This window comes from Ornithorhynchus anatinus, chromosome 2 (genome assembly GCF_004115215.2).
Source record: "Ornithorhynchus anatinus isolate Pmale09 chromosome 2, mOrnAna1.pri.v4, whole genome shotgun sequence".
Taxonomy (NCBI): Eukaryota; Metazoa; Chordata; class Mammalia; order Monotremata; family Ornithorhynchidae; genus Ornithorhynchus; species Ornithorhynchus anatinus.
In genome coordinates, this window is record NC_041729.1 from 42,572,554 (window position 1) to 42,592,849 (window position 20,296).

A 20,296-nucleotide genomic window follows, 5' to 3' on the forward strand; every position below is an offset into this window, starting at 1 on the left:
GTGACTTGCCCAAGGTCACACAGCAGACAAGTAGCAGAGCCGGGATTAGAATCTGGGTCCTTCTGACTCCCAGACCTGTGCTTTTGGATCTTTTTAATGTGAGAAGAGTTTTTTTAGGGCTCAAATTTTCTTTGTCCTGATAAAGTGTTGTTTTAGTTCTCCATTTAATTTTCCAACCACTCAGAGGGTACAAGACAGGGCCCAAGAACAGATGCTATAAAATATTGTATCAGTACACAGGAGCCTCTGTGTTCACTAGTCTAGATGGCCCCTGTGGGGATATACTGAGCCAAAGAAACCCATCCACCCACCAAAACTTCAGCGCTTCTGCTTGGCTCTCCTCCAGATCGTAAAGAACTGAGAAGCACTTTCAGATGTGCCTATCTGAAGACTTTCCCCGTTTTTGTCTCTAAGCCTGATCCAAAATGGGCCCAGTGATTTTTCTTGGAAAGATGCGCCTGCCCACTCCCATGCAGCCCTGGGGTTGTAAGAACCCGACACCCTAACCACCTGGAGCAGAAGATGGAAATGGCCTGGAATGAATGCACTCAGTACTCAATTAGCTAACATCGTCCTGGGCCAAAAAAGCACTCTCTTCTTCTTGTGCCCATGGTCGAGAGAGTCTTTGTGCCGGAGCGCCCAGGTGCCCGTACAAGTTCTAACACAGGAGAGGTTGGGTGGCTGAATCAGCTGCGAGGGCCCTCCTGAGATTGTTGCCTCTCCCCCCTCTGCCGGAGGGGCACGGCTAGGCCTTTGAACTGTCTCATTTGGTGTCTCGTCTCACAGGTTATACTTCCACTCCCCTCTGAAGGGCAATATCGGGCCTTCCATCTGGAAAGTGAGTGGCCTCTTCCCCTCCGCCTCTCCCCAGACCGCCCTCCCCTTTCCGAGAGCGATGATAAGGCCGGGAGAATATGCGCTCAGGAGAAAGTTTCCAGAACCTCAACTCCCGAGCATGGGAGCTGCTCATGGAGGAAACTGAGACACCCTTAAGGAATGTCCACTCGGTCCTGTAGTATCCTGGGCAGAAGCAACTCTTTAGAGGATTCTGGCAATGAGCCTCAGACCACCCAACCTTCACCGCCCTCCACATCCCCCCAACCCATCCTGATTCTCCAGAGCCGCTGGGCTTCCCATTTCTGGAAATAAATCATTCAATCAAGAGGTCATCTGCAACAACCTCCTGCATCCAGACTGGTGCACACCCAAACCATCCGGGGTGGGTGGTAGTATATTTCTGGGAATGGGGAATCCAAACCCCATCCCGTGTCTGTTCCGGTATTTAATCACCCTGACAGCCAGGAAGTTCTTCCTTAAACGGTGAGAAAGCTACTTGGTGGAGATGCACATTGGATGCTTCATTTCCCCTCCTCTTCTGCTTTCAGTCAGAAGTGATAATAGAGTTCAGATTTTTCGGGCCAGGGGAGTCTTCCGCAGCTTGGAAGGGAAAAGCAGGTGAAGCGCAATCTGGATCTGTCTGAAAGCAGGATGCCTTGTGCATCTTAAAGAGAAGGGAGGATCTCTCTGGATATCCATGGAATCCCCTGGAGGATGGGCATTTGGTCTTTGACATGTCCTTGCTGCTAGTGAAACGCACCTGGTAATGGGAACAGGATACATCAAGCATTGGCAGAGAAAACAGATTTTTTAGGGGAGTAGGTTAGGGTCGTCGCTCACAATTTGCATCTTATTTGCATGCCGATGATGACTCAGTGTTGAGGGTTCTGCAGCCACAATCGATCCCTGACGAGTGATGGCAGAAGCGATGCCACCTGGGGTGAGGACCACAATCAGTCCAGGGTAGAAATGTTCCAGTGGAGTGTGATGAGATAAATAATTTGGGATATTTAAACAGATTTATCTGTTCTGATTCATACCTCTCTGGAGGGACCTGGTCTTGGTGGATGTAGGTTAACAACTTTCTTCCCCTATCCTGTTCTCTTCTGAGGCCCCAGTGGAAGAGCTGTATATCCACTAGCAGCTTCTGGGAAAGAACACAGGCCTGGGAGTCAGAGGACCTGGCTTCTAATCCCAGCTTTGCCACTTACCTATTGTGTGACCGTGGGCAAGTCACTTTTTTGTCTGTGCCTCCATTTCCTCATTTGTAAAATCGTTAAATACCCCTTCTCCTCCTCCTCCTTGCAACTGGGAAACTAAGGTGGTTAGACTATATCTGATTGTAATCTATCTACCCCAGTGTTTAGTTCTGTACTTTGCATATATTAAGTGGTCAACAAATATCACAATCATTATTAATGTTCCTGGGAAAAACTATTTTAAAGGAATGCAACTTTTATTTTACCAGCAAGAGAAAATGGGACACATTGTTTAAGACTTGTCTATTCATTTCAAATCATCTCAGTCAACCAATCTATCGATCCGCAGCATTTATTGAGTACCTTCTGGGTGCAGAACACTGTTCAAAATACTTGAGGGGTACAGTAGAGTTTGAACACACAATGCCTACCCTAAAGGAGCTTACAGTTTAGCAAGGAGGACCACAAAAAATAATTGACAAATAGAAGAGAAAGAAAAAATGAATACGCAGATGAGTAAATGCTTAAAGAGTAGGATATGTAAGTTGATGTGTACAGAAGTGTTACAGGTAAGAATGAATACAGAAGTGTGTAATAGGAGAAGTGCTAAGGTAGAAGTGGGAGTTATAACCTGGTGGGAAGAAAGATTAATCAAGGAGGGCCTCCTAGGAGAGATGAAATTTCTGAAGGGCTTTGAAAACGAGAGAACGGAGGACTGACAAATTTGAAGGGGGAGGGCAGGAGGAAGGGTGTGAGCAAGAGGTTGGAGACAGAAGACAAAACTGAGAGCCAATGAATAGGTTACCTTGTGAAGAGTGTGAACTGGGTGAAGTGTGAGAAGAGAGCGGAAAAGTAAGAGGGAAAGAGCAGATATCTCTTAGTCCTACCCAGACAGGGGTGTGGACTTGATGATTTCCCAAGATCCTCTTAGGACCTGGGATTCTCATAACCCCAGATATTTCATATAGTTGACTCCTATGCTCTTTCCATACGAAAATGGATTTCTTTTCATCAAGAGTGTTCTATTGTTTCTGATTTATGCCACTGGGCCAGTATTTCCCAGATTATCAGAAATTTAAAAGTCAGTCAAATTTGAATGTCCACCAGTCCCTCGCTTAATTCCACAGCCTGTGTTTCCTGAAATCTCCATCAGTTACTGGCATCCAGTTGCTGCTTTCAAAGCACAAATATATCCCAGTCTCCCTTCTGGTCTTCTTTCTGAACTGTGCAACGTTCATAGAGGCCAAGTCTAGCTAAATTCTCCTCCTCGGAAATACCTATGAAATCCTAGTCTCTCTCAGTCTCCTATTCAAGACTGTCTGGTGCTCCAACTGTAGATGATTAAGTTTGCCGGCAAGGCTTTGTATGTAATCACTATTTTAGGCCTTTTATTAATTTGATTGATTTCAGTTAAAAATAAGACTAGCTTTTTTCTGGATTTTTTGTTTTTTGTTATTGTTTTGATTTTCTTAAAATCCTCAGACTTCAGCTTTTCCTCTGACAAGTATGTAGGACAGGCTAATGCAGAAATGTTTTTATTCTTGCAGAACTTAAAAGAAAAAAATCAAAGGGAAAAAAATATCATGCTATGGACACAATTTCTAAAGGGGGTCAGCCCAGAATTTGTCCGAGCCTCTTGAGTCTGGGCCCCAGCACCCTTTGCCTGAGGGGAGTGGTCCCAAAATAGCCTGAGCTGGTTCTGAGAAAGAAACTCCGTGGAGGGTTGATAATGGGAGTGCACATGACATAATTTATTTTGATTCTCTTTGGAGTCCTGTAGCTGAGGGCTTTCACAATCAGAGTGGGATCCAGGGCAGGACATGGGAATGATAATAATAATAAAAAAAAGTTCAAAAATAGAAAACAGAGAGAACGTGTGAGAGCAATAAGTCTATGTGAAACTGGGAGGAAAGGGAGGGTCAGAATCCAGACCTAGGCTATATTTATTCGGAATAGATGACTTAAAAAGAACAAACAAACCAATAATTCTTGAACCTGCTGATATCATGAAACCAAATAAATGATGAGTGCACACGCACACACATACACATGCACACACACAACAAACACCATTCATTTCCCCAAGATTTCATGGATAGAATCAAAATACAAAGGAATGACAAAACCCCTTTCTGGTGTGTGCCTGGTCTTCCCATTAATGTGAGGGGAAGGTATGTGAATGCCAGGAAGAGAAAGGACCAGGCAAAAGGGTGAGAGAAAGGAAATTCAACGGAAGTCCATATGGTCAGACTGGTTACTCAGACCGTCTAGACAATGAAATGAAAAGAGCTTCTATGTTCCACTCACGTCTGGCTCAGCTTCTTTGAAGGGGAGGGGCACCTAATTCTACAGTAATCTTTCTGACTGTCCCAAGGCTTCAGGGAGGGAAGGTCATTTTTCCCCGGGGTGCTTCAAAAGCGCAGGCGATTCCTCAGAGAGGAAAGGGCCTCCGAGGTCAGAATCCATCCCCCTGCCTCCAGGAAGGATTTCATCTAAACCACCCAGAAGGATCTTCTGGCCATCCTCCAGATCTGGGTCCAGTGGAGAGGGACACCAGGAAGGCATGAGGAACGAAAGAGGAAAAGGAAAGCAGGAGGAGAAAATTTGGCTTTCTGGCAGGGCTGATTTTAAGGATCTGAAGGGCCAAGGCAGTAGAAACAAGAGGGTTGTGCCTGCTGTCCCTTCCTTCCCTTAGTACTGTGGGGGTTATTATAAATCAGGGCAACCATTTGGCCAAGGTAAGAATGGGGATGGGGAGGCGGGAAGGGATAACGAAGGGGAGGGGGGCAAGAGGGGAGAGGGAGGGGGGATGGGTAGGAGGACCAACCTCTGAAAGTGGAGGGTCCTGGAAAAATGTCCCTTGTTTGCCCAACAGTTAAGTTGCTCTGCCTTCTAAATGTCCCCCTGGGGGAAGTGATTTGCTCAAGACTGGAATTTAGGCCACCCATCATCAAAGGCTCCTCAGCAAATCACAACACAAACAATTGATTTCAAATGCAGGAGAATCTTGAGCTACTTCAAGCCCCCCTCCATCCTTGACACTTGTTTGTATCCTTTTTTTGCTTTTCTGTGTTGTGTCTGCTTCTCTACCTGATTTCTCTCCATGTCTTTTTCTTGGTCTGTGTGTCCATCTTTATCGGTTTCTATTTGTCTTCAGTGCAGGGTGAGGACAGGAGAGGTGAAGAATGGCGGCTCACCAAATCCACAACACTATGTCTAGAAGGCATCCACTGATGCTTAAAGTTGGTTGGTTCAATGTAAACAGAAAGAAAACTTGACACAGCAGGTGGTGACTGTGACAAATTTGTTTCCAGTGGAAGATGTAGGGGAAGAAAGTAACAATAAGTCGAAGATAGATTTCCATAAATTTATAGTTGCGGGGTCTGTGAGGTTTATTAAGGAGAAAGGTCAAGGGTATTAATGAGAAAGGTTCAAGAAGGGTTTGCATAGATTCACGGACATGAGGTCTATGATTAGATTTTATTTAGAAGGGGAAAAAAAGGAGTTAGGTGGCACATTCATTCATTCATTCATTCATTCATTCATTCATTCACATCCATGTCCTTGAGAATAGATAATCATGACACTCCAAGCATGCCGATGCACTGAGACAGAATCAATGAATGGTATTTATTTAGTGCTTATCCCATGCAGAGCACTATACTAAGCGCTTGGGAGAGTACAACAGAGTTGCTAGACTCGTTCCCCGCCCACAAATTTACACTCTACAGTTTAGAACCCTGCACAAGCTGGACCTTTGGTCTAACTCTGACCTAGTAGAGCATTCTAATGATCAACGATCTGTCTCTGACCTTTTCTGGCCCTCTGATTTTTCTATCACAATCTCTTTTTCTGCCCTTCTCCATTGACCTGGGAGGGATGGAGAATTCCCTGGCTGTCTGCTCAATTCCACAGGGTTACCCCACTTCCCCAGAACACAGAGGAGGAGCATTCGACGACTCTCTGGGCAAATGGATGCCTGACACCCTCAGTCAATGGGTGAGCAAGTCTTCCGAGTGATCCCTGAGCACAAATGTACTGATGTAAGCACTTGAAACCCACTCCTTGAGGGCACTGTCCCTGACTTCCAGAAGGTTAGGCTGCACAGATGATGATAGAGATGGAATCTCCCATCGAGAAGCATGATCTTGAGATTTCAGGACCAACAGCCTGCATGAAGGAATTGATTATCGTGCTTTGCACAGTTTCATTCACGCTCCAGTTTCTGCCAATCTTAATTCATTTCTGGGACACGAGGTGGGTAGCGATGCAGAATGCTGCAATGTGAATACGCATGATCCATTTAATGGCCCAAGTGACCACAGTGTAGTACCGATGCTATGTTATGTGCCATGACCCAGTAGGTAGTTGCCTTGGTAGCCATGGATGTAATTGCTGCCTATGTTAGCCACTTGCTTTTTTGGAATTCCTGCTGGGCCTGTACCTCACAGAACACCCCAGGGGTTCTTCAAGCAGAACACTTCACCACTGATGGCACTTCCCTAATTACAGAGCAGACTAGAACCCAAGTCTCCTGATTCCCAGAGTCAGGCTCTTTCCCATAGACTAACAGTAGGGCTCCACAAATTCAGTCAACAGGAAGATGTTCCTATGGAGGCCATAATGAAAAGAGTGAGGGGAGGGAAGGGCTGTAGAATGTCGCTGGGCGTGAAGAATGAGGAGAGCTAATTTGAGCAGTGCTCCTCCTTGTTCCCTCAGGCCAAGTTCCCCTTCACTAATATGCAGCCTGGGATGTGCAGGAATGGAGTGGTATTATGTGATATTATGCAGCACTGGTATGAAGATGGGGCGGTGAGCTATTCTATTTCCTTCTCTTCCTTCCTCTCTTTCTCCTTCTTTCTTTTTCTGACACACATACACGCACATGCCTGGAGTCCTCAAAGCGATATTACTAATAATCTATTTATATTAATGTCTGCCTCCCCTGCTGGACTGTAAGTTCAATGCAGGCAGGGAGCATGACTGCCAAATCTCTTATATTGTAGTCTCCCAAGAGCTTAGTACAGTGCTGGGAACATAGCATACACTCAATAAATACCATTGATTGATTAATTGATGGGAGAATTGGCCTCAGCCCTTAAAATTCTGACTAGGAAGAGACTTCTACTTCTTCTACTTTGTGGAGGTGGTAGGAGAATGGCAGTGGGCATGATCTACATTGTAAAGATCACAATGAAGGGAACTCACCAAAGCCCAGGAAACACTGGGACATGTGACAGGAAATGACTGGCTTCTCCACTGAGCCACAAGGCTCAGTGATTTGCTACTAGTTCGCCTTAAATAAGAATATCTAATTCTTAAGCCCTTTTCCTGACCTCCATTTTAGGACATATTAGATCATTTCTTATAGATATATATAGGGAAGGGATGCAATGTCTTTTTAATGGAAAGGGGGAAAAGGCTAAGCTGACTGCCATTTGTGGAGGAGAGGCACTCTATCTTTCCTTATTTCTATTAAAACTCTGGAGAGATCATGAATAAACACGTGCCACATTCAAACTGGTTCCCATTACCTAATGAGTTCTGTAATTCAGCCGTTTGATGTTTGTTCTGAAATGCCAGAAATAAATCAAGAACATAATGACTTCCCATTTCCTTTTAATCCTTAAAGAAAGTCCAATAGATTGCAAGTTCCTTGAAGGCAGGGATCGTGTCTACCAACTCTATTCTACTGTACTCTCCCAAACGATTGTCACAGTGCTATACATCCAGCAGCTCCTCAAGAACTGCCACGGATTGATTGAATACCTACATAGTTAAAGGAAAATCACAAATTCCAACGCAGGAACAGACAGACACTACAAGGCAAATTCCTGGATCACAATGGCAGCAGGAAATGGTACGTAGTCATAGAATGAGAAACTGAAAGTGATTTCCAGACAGATGCAATGGCTCAGGTCCAAGAGTGACAGCCCTGCAATGGGGATTCATGGGGAAGAGAACCTGAATACAAGATAAGAAGGGTGGAGCAGTGTGGGGGAAGGGTGGGGAAGATGTGGAGAGGAAGTCTTTGACATAGGCTGGAACAAGTAGGTGCATGGTTTCCAGGAGGTTGTTGCTGAGATGGAGAAGGAATCAGTGGAGATAATAGTGGATAGATAAAACATCTAGATTCATTTCCAGGAGCAAAGACTGGTTGAAACCTGTTGAACCCCTGAAGCTTGGAGAACAGGAGCTTATTAAAATTCTGAAGGAGGCCTCTGTTGGAATCCCTAAATTAGGCAGTAGTTGAACTAAGAAATGGAGACATGATGGTTCCTTTGGTGAGTGAATCAATCAATTAGTCAATTGTATTTATCGAGCACTTACTGAATGCAGAACACTGTATAAGTGCTTGAGAGAGTAGTAATAATAATCATTATGGTATTTGTTAAGCACTTACTATGTGCCAGGCACCGTTCTGAGCGCTGGGGTGGATACAAGATAAGTGGGTCGGACACAGTCCCTGTTCCACACAGGGCTCACAGTCTGAATCCCCATTTTACAGATGAGGCAACTGAAGCCCGAATAAGTTAAGTGACTTGTCCAAGGTCACACAGCAGACGAGTGGTGGTCAGAATTAGAACCCATGACCTTCTGACTCCCAAACCCGTTCTCCATCCACTAGGTCACGAGAGTACTGTATAATAGAGTTGGTAGACAGGTTCCCTGTCCCCGACAAGCTTACAGTCTAGCATGAAGCCCACAGAGTTCTGCAGCTGACAGTAAGAAGAAAGAGAGCCATCTTGACTTCTAAGCAAGTGTCAAGATCAACTCTGAGTTTTCTAGAATTGAATGCTGAAGGGAAAGTCTGAAAGGCAAATGAAAGTGGACTCAAAAATGACTTGAACCATTCTTCAATAGGAAGAAATTGTGATAACTCCGTGAAATTATAAGAGCAAGGAAAAGCTTCAGAGAGTTTGGGAAAGGCACAAACAATGGAGAAACTGAGACCCTAGCTACCTCAGGGCTCCTTTCAAAAGCTGCTTTGCCTCTAAATAATTTCCCAAATCTACTTATCTCCTCAGGAGGCTGATGTTTCTCTTCATTCCACAAACCTACCACTGTGGAACCCAACATGTCACCGAGATTCATTCTAGAAGATGGAAAAAAGTGGAGAAGGGTCTCTCCTCTCCACATTGACCCGTTTGTGATCCTTAACAGCCCCTGCCGGCTACAGGATGACTTTCTTTCCAGGGCTTGAGAGAGGCTCCCTTTGTGACCAATTGTGTTTACTCTCTTGTAGCCACATCTAGATGAGGAGCCCAGCCGTTGGAAGCCTGGGCTGATGTCACTGGGTGCACTTAGAGCCAATGAGAGCTCTCAAACCAAAGAAGCCCTCCTGATGTTTTCAGTAATGTGTTGACAACGCCTATTGAAGAGCCCCCTGTTATCACAGAGTCTTGCTGAGCATGTTGGGTTGCTTTTGATCGGAATGTTTGGAGGGCACCGAACTCCTGCAGGAAGCTGCCCCAGAAGAACGAAGGGCAGCTCTCACTGCTCTAAATCATTGCTTTAGGGCCGTTATCCCCACCTTGCTGAGCTGAGAGGATCCCGACAGCAGCAAAAACACTCAGAAATCCCAATAAACAGCTCCTCATGAAAACCAAACCAACAGGAATGGAAATGAGAGGTGAATGTGTTCATTTTCTTTTATGTTTACTGCCTGATTTTTCAATAGGTCTCCTAAATACCATTAGGCGTCCTCTTTCTTCCCTGTGACCCCGACCCCCACCACCTGATTTATTTTAAGGCCTGAGAATTGGAACCAGTGGGTATCACTACTTGTATTATTACTTCTACTTTTACTAGTTCTACTACTCCAGCCCAGTCTGCACTCTAAACTGTAAAGCTCCTTGTGGAAGGGGAATGTGTCTGTTTACTGTTGCATTTTACCCTCCTTAGTACAGTGCTCTGCCTGCAAAAATGCTCAATAAATACGACTCATTGACTGATACTTCACTCCTCTAGCCCCAGCTTGCTCACTGTATTCTGATCTCATCTATCTCACTGCTGACCCCTATCTCACATCATCCCCCAAGCCTGGAACTCTCTCCTCTTCCATATACACCAGATCACCACTCTCCTCTCCTTCAAAATATTATTAAAGTAGAAACTGCTCCAAGAGGCCTTCTCCGATTAAGTCCTGTTTTCCCTGACTCCATCTCCCTTCTGCTTCATCTACACACTTGTATCTGTTACTTTTAGGTATTTGATATTTGCCCCACCCTCAAGCCCACAGCATGTACATACATATTCTTAAATTATATATTATAAATCACTTATTTATATTAATGCCTATCTCCCCCTCTAGACTGTAAACAAGATTCGGTCAGGGAATGTGTCTCCCAACTCTGTTGCACTTCCCCAAGCACTCAGTGTAGTGGTCAGGACTGAGTAAGCACTCAATAAATACCACTGATGATTATAACACTACTACTAGTGTTAATAATAATAATGATAATAGTATTTAAAAGCACTAACTCTGTTCCAAGCACTATCCTAAGCACTGGGATAGAAACAGGGTAACTGGATTGGACATAGTCCCTCTCCCACATGAGGCTCACTGTCTGATTAAGAGGGAGAAAAGGTATTAAACCCCCATTTTATAGATGAAGAGACTGAGGCACAGAGAAGTTAAGTGACTTACCCCAGGTCATACAACAGACAAGTCGATCTTTCCTGCTTGCAAGATGAAGAGAGGGCCACTGAAAAAGAAAGAAGAAACAAATGGAAGGAGAAGTGGGTTGAGGGAGAGATAAAGGAGATAGGGTAGGATACACATAGATGATTCGGATGGAAAATCTTATTTATTTAGCTCTTGGAGTGGACTAGCCCTGCGTGTAGAAGCGCTCAATAAACACCACTGACTGAGTGATTGAAAATATCCTTCGATGAAGAAGCAAAAGGCTGCTGAAATGCTAGACGCAAGCTGTCTTCTTTCCACAGTCGAACCTAAACTCCACCAACTTTAACAGGCGAGACGTGCGTGCGTCTAGGGGAGTACTGAAACCGAATATTTGCTAATGGAAAGAGTTTTACCTAATCAAATAACAGTTTGGTCTCACTGGGTTTGATCTACAAACATTCTTATACCCACATCAGTTATATGTAAGAGCTCAATCTACAAAATAAGAATTATTTATAAATCTTTCCCTGCCAGAATAACTGGCTCTTTAGAGGAGGCACTCCCAACTTCTCTAGGGGTATCAGACTTCCGTGAGTTCCTTCCACAAAGTTAGGATATTATCTTCCTAGAGCTTCTCACATTGATTTCAAGAGAGTAAATTCTCTGTGTGGATTGACTGCAGGGCTGTTGAGTTTTTTTTCCCCCATGGCATTTGTTTAGCCCTTACTATGAGCCAGGCACTGAACTAAACGCTGGGGTAGATACAAATTAATCCAGTTGGACACAGTCCTTGGGGCTCACAGTCTTAATCCCCATTTTACAGATGAGGTAATTAAGGCACAGAGAAGTTAAGTGATTTGCCCAAGGTCACACAGCTGACAGGTGGCAGATCCAGGTCCTCTGACTCCCAGACCCATGCTTTAAACACTAGGTCACACTGCCACTCATAAATACATGTTGGGTTTATTAGTCCAGCACCACAGAGAAGAGGGACCAAACACTTCATTTCATGGGGCTGATCAAAGTTCAAAGTTACATCCACTGGAGCGGTGTGAGTGCTTTATTTTCTGTGTTATGATATAATATTTTCAAACTGATCAGTGAGTTGCCTGGCAATTATATAGCTAGAAAACTGAATAAAATACTAGCTCTTATAGCACAATCTTGAAATTATATTTAAGTATTCCAACAGATACATTGTTCCAAAGAAATGAATGAGTAATCTTAGGTAGGTGGGTGAATCTTACTATATTTAAATATGACTGTCAATCTTCCAACCTGGTCTAGTTTTCTAAATGGTTTTGATTTCTTAGCATAGTGACCTTAACTAATAGAAGACCTTAACTAGAGAAGCAGTGTGGCACAGTGGCAAGAGCCCGGGCTTGGGAGTCAGAGGTCATGGGTTCGAATTCCGGCTCTGCCACTTGTCAGCTGTGTGACTGAGGGCAAGTGACTTCACTTCTCTGTGCCTCAGTTCCCTCATCTGGAAAATGGGGATTAACTGTGAGCCTCACGTGAGACAACCTGATGACCCTGTATCTACCCCAATGCTTAGAACAGTGCTCTGTACATAGTAAGCGTTTAACAAATACCAACACTATTATTAATATATTTTGGGGTGCTGAACCCCAAAATGCCAAAGCAGTTCCAGATCTGTTTACTACCATTTCATTAGGGTTAATTTATCAATCACTCAATTAATTGATTTATTGGGTACTTACTCTGTGCAGAGCACTATACTAAGTACTTAGGACATTACAATAGAGTTACTTAGACTCAATCCCAGCCCTCCATGAGTTTAAAATTAAGCTCTTACAATGTGCTAAGTGGTACGCTAAACATTGGGAAAGGAACAAGCTAATCCAGTTGCACATGGTCCTTGTCCATTATTCACTATTCACTATTCCTTTGGGAGCAGAAAGGTATCTCCCCTCTTTCAAAGTCTTAAAGAAGGCACATCTCCCCCAAGAGGCCTTCCCAAACTAAGCCCCACTTTTCCTCATCTCTCACTCCCTTCTGTGTCGCCCTGACTTGCTCCCTTTGCTCTTCCCCCACCACCCCCCCAGCCTCACAGCACTTATGTACATAGCTGTAATTTTATTTATTTGCATTGATGTTTGTCTCTTCCTCCCCTCCCCCACCACCCTGCCCCAGAGTGTAAGCTCACTGTGGGCAGGGAACATCACTGTTTATTGTTGCATTGTACTTTCCTGAGAATTTAGTACAGTGCTCTGCACATGGTAAGTGCTCAATAAATGAGATTGAATGAATGAATGAAAGTAGGGACAAGCAAAGCAGGAAAGGATAAGACAGATAGGGTCCTAGAGTTTAGGAAAACAATGGAGAAAATGACTTCCGAGACAGGGGATGATTAGAAAGCTCTTAAAAAACAGAACAAGGTTTGCAAGATGGTTCTTCAGGTTCAGGATCCTCTGTTTCCCTCAGCTGCGAGGATTACGCAGATAAAGGGTTGTTCTGTAGCCTCTTACCTCCTTCTATTATTGTGATGTGGCATTTACTTTCCAAGCACTTAGTACAGTGCTCTGCACACAATAAGCTCTCAATAAATACAATTGAATGAATTTATGCAACACCTTGGGTGTGTAGCAGGGCCCTGAGAGTTAGATGCACATTTATACCTATTACGCATGGAGTGAGAGTTAGATGAACATCTAATCCTATTTACAGGTGGAGTGACCAGCCTGAGCAAGATGGTTTTGTGCCCTGACGGGGGAGGGAAGGGAGTGGGATCCCCCACTCTCTCCTTCGCCTCCTCCTAACTAGAGTAGCAGCTAGTGCATCTCATCCACTGGGATGGGATGGAGAGGAGGAGGAGCAGCCTATCCTAGATGCAGAAAGATCAAAGGAAGTCCAAGAGGACCACCTTAGCTAAGGCTGCCTTTGAAGCTAGGTGATGTGGGGGGGAGGGCTAGGGGAGATATCATTATCTCCATTTTACAGATGAGGAAACCTACTAACAGAGGTTAATTGACTTGACCAGGGTCACACAGCTAAGTGAGGGCAGAACTCGATCCAGGTGCCCTAACTTCAGATTCTGTTCACTGGTCCCTTCTATTCTGCACGGAAGAGAGATGGACACCTCATTTAACACTTTTCATTCTGTCATCAGAGTGAAAAGAGGAAAACCATTAGGTCACAGTGATCTACAGGTCTTCGTTCTTGTTTTCTTGCCTTCGCTCATGGAAACACGTTTGTGTGGCTCTCCAACCTTTGTCTCCCCCTCTGGAAAGCTACTGTGCAGTGATGACTGCTGCTACCAGCCCATTAAGGAAGTGGCAATCCATCACCATAAACCCGTTGCTGGACACCCGGGGCAGGAACAGGTTGTGTTTCAGGCCAGAGTATTTATTTCAGAGGAATGTCATTTCCTTAAATCAACTTTCGGAATATTGATCCCACTTGGCCCTCGGAGTCAGGAACTAGGAAAAATGGATAGGTCATGAAGAAGGGAAAATAGACAATGCTCTTGTCAGGCAGGAAAACATTTGTAGAAGGGATCTCCCTGCTCTCCCTCCCTCTCTTCTCACTCATTCTTGATCTCTGTCCCTCTCCCATCTCCTTTTTTCTCCCCCTCCTTCCCTTCTCTCCTCTCTCCCTTTTTATCCTCCTCCCTCTCCTCCTTTATCTCTTTCCTCCTATCTCTCTCTCCCCCTCCCTCACATTAAAAACAGTTACTCTTGGTTCAGTACTGCCTCTCATTAAGAAATGAAGCTTAAAAGCAGACCTGCAAGTACATTCTTAAAATGTATCAGCCCACAGCACTATTTTTGCCCACCCATCTTTCCTCCAGGAAGAGCACTACTTGGAATCAGCCTTCTTGACTTTTTGCTGGGTGTAAATCATTACTTGACATCAACACCAGCAACACTGGTTACTTGCAAAGATATTTAAAGGGTCAAATATTCATTCCCTTCCTTCCTCTCTGTGGGCACATTTTGCCACTTTCTCTTTTCTAACTGTCACTGGCAGGTGCCACAGTTTGAATTACTCATATTTAAAGATGGCCAACAAGTTACTCATTGGAAACAGAGGGACTGGTTACTGCTGAATTGCAAATCTGGCCCAAATGAGCAAATAGGTATTTGGAAGGACACTCTTTCCCCAAACCCCCGCTAGATGGTCACTTAGACAGAGGCCCTTTTCAGACCCTTCCTAGCAGGTGGGCAGTTTCAACCAATCCCGGTTCTGCCACTCATCTGGTGTCTGATCTTGGGCAAGCCACTTAACTTCTCTGTGCCTCAGTTACCTTATCTGTAAAATGGGGATAAAGACTATAAACCCCACGTGGGACAGGGAGTGCATCCAACCTGACAACCTTGTTTTGTACCCCAGCACTTAGTTCAGGACCTGGCACATAGTAAGCACTTCACAAATACCCCCCAAAAATGTGCTTACTGTGGGCAGAGCACCATACCAAGTGCTTGGGAGAGAAAAGAGTTGGTAGAGAGTATATATGTCCTTAAGGAGCTTCCAGAACTTCCAGGACTGCTGAGGCTTCTGGAGAGTGGCAATTCTGCTGTGATGTCACCAGGACTTGGCAAAAGATGGAGTTTAACTCCTGCTTCTCTCTCCCCTAAGGCTCCTCTCCCAAGCCCAGAACGATGTAGGCCAACCTCACAGTCGCCAGGCTATGACTTAATGCCCAACGAGCTACGAGATGGCCCAACCCTGCTTCCGATGGACACCACCACTGTCCCCGGTGACATTTCTAAGCTGCAAAGTTTGATTTGATCCTTAGCTTTCCAGAGTCAGGATGTAACTGCCACTTTTGAAGTGCATTAAAGATATATTTGGCTATGGCAGGAGGAGAGTCCAGCCAGTCAATATTAAGTCCTCAATGGTTATTTTTATTTTTAGTAACAGAGAGTTGATTCACATTCCGGTGTTTGTCTTAGACCTTCCATCAGAAAAAGAACACTCTACTACCATGGAGGGACAAGCTGCAGGGCCTAGTTGAAAGAACATGGGCCTTGCAGTCAGAGGACCTGGGTTCTAACCCCAACCCCGCCACTTGCCCGCTATGTGACCTTGGCCAAGTCACTTCGCTTCTCTTGGCCTCAGTTTCCTCATCTGTAGAATGAGGATTAAGTATCCGTTCTTCCTCCTTCTTAGACTGTGAGAACTGTGTGGGATAGGGATTGTGTCCGATCTGCTTATAGTGTATCAACCCCAGTACTTAGTTCAGTGTTTGGAACATAATAAGTGCTTAACAAATACTGCAATTATTATAATTAATTCGCTATTCCCTTATGTCTTGGTCAAACTTTCTAGAGTAGGATCCATATCGCAACAGTGACGAGGGCTCTTTTCAAGGTTCTGCAGGCCTCCTCTCCTATGATCCCAGAGTTCTCTTACATCTATGATCTCATTTGCCCTCATTACTCTCCCTCGAAGGAGATGGGCTTGGCTTCTGCTGTCCTCTTCCTCCTGAAGGAGAAATAGAAGCAGAGTAAAGTGACTTGTCAAGGTTACCCAGGGAGTTAGTAATGGATCTGAGGCCTAGAACCCCATTTGCAGTGCAGAGCCCAACTCACCAGCAGTTACTGGAACCAGTTAGGGCCGGGTGGAACTGATGGATGAACACAAACTTCTAGTCATAGCCAGCTCAGGACTCTTCTCTTCTCTGTCTCCATGGTCAGGCTGGGTTATGCTTATTTATGTCAGCTGAAAGATTTTAAGGAACTGACCCCAAGTCAGGTGCAGTGCCAAACTGGAATGCCTTAAAGCGTTAAGAGTCTATTTCACCTTCAGACCCTAAATCAAAGGCCTCACCCCTACAGTGGGTGTGAATGTGTGTACATCTGTCCATCTCTGGAAGTGTGTATGTGTGCCCTGCCTGTGTGACTGCCTCTGTTTGTTCTCTCCCTCCCTCTGACTCCCTTCCTTGCTTTTTCCTCCTTCCCACTAACTACCCTGCCCAGGCCTGAGCCATTGGCTCTCTCCCAGAAGCCCTCGTTCTCCTTTGGGCTCCAGAAAATCTGGTCGCTTTACAGACATTAAAGGAAAAACCTCCATGCAAGTCCCCAAGACTGTGTCTCTCAAACTCTCTAAACTGAATTGTCATATGGTTCTCCTGGACAATTCTGACTCCTCGGTTTAGGGTTCCTCCTCTACCCTCTCAGGTGTGGGCCAGAAGAGCCCACATTCCCCCAAATGGACCTTTTATCCCATTCTCTCTAGCCTTGGGGAATCTCTTTAGCCAGCCTCCTGATTGGGCCCTGAGGACTTCGCTTGTAAGCTCGATGTGGAGAGGGTATGTGTCTGTTTATTGTTATATCGTACTCTCTCAATAGCTTAGTACAGTGCTCTGCACAGAGTAAGTGCTCAATAAATACTTTTGAATGAATGAATTGCCTATTCTTCTGGGTCTGTCCAAACTCTGGACAGAATGTGCAAAGAGGAGACCCTTCTTTCTTGGCCAGCCCAGTTACCTGGACCTGCACTCACCCAACCCCCACCCACACCTCATGGCTGGAAGACGGCTCTGGCTGAGCTTTTTCCGGCTTTGTTGGGGTGCTCCCCTCCCCCAGGTTTCCCACACACCCATTTCCATTTGGAAATTATTCCAGTTAGGCAAGTGTCTCTCAGGAAAGGAAATAGAAAGAGATGAGGGCAGTCAGGAGGGCTGGTGAAGTTTGCCAGGTCAAGCAAAAGACATGGATGTGGGAGAAAACTTTGTTTTCTTCTTTATCACTACCATCATCATTATCATCATCAGGCAAAGAATCTGAAATCAGATCCAGGCTGGAAAAGGCCACCCAGGTTTTCACTCAGATTCATCCAAAAAATTCACTTCTCTGAAACATGTCTAACCTCAAATGTTTCGCTTATCAGAGAGTTCTCGGTATAAGAGTGTGAGTCCCATGTGGGAGAGAGACTGTGTCCAACCCGATTAACTTGTATCTAACCCAGTGCTTACAACAGTGCCTGACATCGGGTAAGCACTTAACAAATACCAAGATGATGATGATGATGATGAATGCATATATATATATATATATATGTATATATATCCATGCACGAGGGGCTTGAGACTTGATGGGGGAGAAGCATGTGTGTTCAGCAGCAGCAGGGACAATCCCAGCCTCCTTTGGCAGTTCCCTCTGCCTCTCCCCTCTTCTCCCTGCCTCCTCCCCATGTGTCTTCTTGCAGGTAGAATAAGAAGAGGACCACCGGTGGGCTTCTGTTCCCCATCCAGGCCGGCTCTGTCTCCAGCCCCCTCCCCGGATCCCTGCCGCAGCAGAGGGGAGCACGGTTCAGACACTCATTCATCTCCTGTTCTGGGTAGTCACCAACCTGAAAGTCCTGATCACCAATGCTGATAATAATAACAACATAATTAACACTTGTAGGACCCTTTTGATCTTCAAGGAGACTTACAAACATGAACTAATAATGCTTTCTGATGAATTACTCTGAACCAAGAAACCCTTCCACAGAGATAAAGAAATGTGGCGTTTAGTAATTGCAAATTGTACATAATCGTCTCCAGTAGCCTCTCTTTAAATAGAAATGTCGCTCAGCCCCAAACCGTCCCCATCTGCAAAACCCAGGCCAGTGATGCTTTTCAAAAGAGATGATGCTTTAAGAAATTAAACACACCCACTCACCTTATCAGTTAATTGAACAGAGGTTTTCTGAAGGGGCTGTACTTAAGTCGGTGACACCCCCACCCCCCGCGTTGGGTTTTCACACGGTGCCCCTCCTCCCACCAGGACACCCCCCCCCCCCATCCCCGCCCGGGTGTCAGTGTAGGCCGAGTCAGGGGCTAGCCAAGTCAACGCTCTGATGGGCGGACTTCCCGTTCCGGAGCTATTTATAGCTCTTGACTCACCTTAATTATTGAGAAATTGGCGTGTTGCTGCATGTCGGAGCATAGAAATTGGTATTCACTGCTTTAAAGATATCCAAACGAAACCCTGGCTGCTTCAGAGGAACCCCGTCTCTGTAACTGTCTAGCGTCTATCTAAACTCGAAACCTGCCACTTGCAACTGGAGGGAAATTCGCAATCCCTTGTGACTTTTATAGGCATATAACCTTTGCCACATAAACCTCGGCCTGCCAATAAATTCCGCGTTTTATTCACCAGTAATTTGTACTCTTCTTGTTTCAAATTCATAAAAGTATAACTGCAGATTTCGGCTTTCCCTGACCACTGTCTCAACAGTCGGTGTTTCGCCAGGGCCCCGCAGGGAACGCTACTCCCAGCCAAGAGGCCTGATAACATTGTTTTGTGACTAGTGTGGTAATGTGAGGGATTGAGACGAGCCTGTTTTCTCACTCCCACACAAAACCCAGGTGTCAAGTTAAAAGATCCCGGTTTTCTTTGTTTCCCGGGGCATTCACCTTGCCAAGGCTGCGAGAATAACCGAGAGGAATGAAATGGCCTACAGGAAAGGTTGTGTGCCGACTTTATGCAAATGTTCACATCACTTGACTATGCTCATCGGGCTCAAAATATATTTAGCCTCATTATCAAATATTTGCAGTGAACCATAGGAACAGCCTAATCGCCGCTTGAAGTGTATGTAACTCGATTCCAGGGGAGGAATACGCTTGTGACCACATCAATTACCCGAGATTAATAGAGAAACAGAAGAGTACCCTTTGTGTGTGTGTATTTGTGTGTGCGCAAAATAGCCCCAACCGCAGCAGACAATAGCCAGCTTCTTCTCACATGGCAGCAGGGGAGAGTTTTAAAACAACCCCTGAAATCCATTTTAATTTTACGGAGATATAACTTTTGGTGGGGGGAGGGGGAGCGTGGGTCCCAGTGAGAGTTGCATTTTTTATGGTACCTCTTGCACACTATACTATGTGTTGGGCACTATACTAAGCGCTGGGGTAGATGTAGGAGGAAATAAGGTGGGACACAGTCTATGTCCCACAGTGGGGCCCAGAGCTTTAATCCCCATTTTATAGATGAGGTAACCGAGGCACAGAGAAGTGAAATGACTTGCCCAAGGTCATGCAACAGACAAGTGGCCGAGTGGGAATTAGAACCCAGGTCCTTCTGACTCCCAGGCCTGTGTTCTATCCGCTAGGGCCCGCTGGATCTGGTGGGAAGCTCCCAAGATTTTATATTTCTTTTTGCTTGGCCACAGGTGCAGGGAGGTGTCATGAGCAAGGGCAGCCCCGAGCCCACTAGCCTGGGAAGCTGGGGATTTAGGTTGTAGCCCTACTGATTTGGGAAACCTAGGGCCTCAGTTTCTCATCCGCCCCACTCCACCCCCATCCCTCAGGGGATGTTGTGAGGATAAAAAGGGAAACGTCTGATGTGCGGTATTTTAAAATATCAGTGCTGTAGAAATGCAGGATGTTTATGTGCTCTCAGCTCTAATGGCAGAAAGTGGTGGAACATATACCCCCTTCTTTTTTTAAGCATGTAAATCCTATTTCTCTTGAGTTAAATGAAGAGAGAAATGACAGGGTCCCGCATTCAGTTTCTGCCGCTGTTTTGTTTTTCATCGATCCCGGGCAGGGGGTGTGTGTCTGTCCAGACAGGTGCTGACACTGGAGGCGAGAACGAGGACCTGGAACCTCCAGCTCGGAAAGTTTAATTCCTTCCCCCAGTTCCCCCGCCATCTGTGAACCCCTTCCTACCAGCCA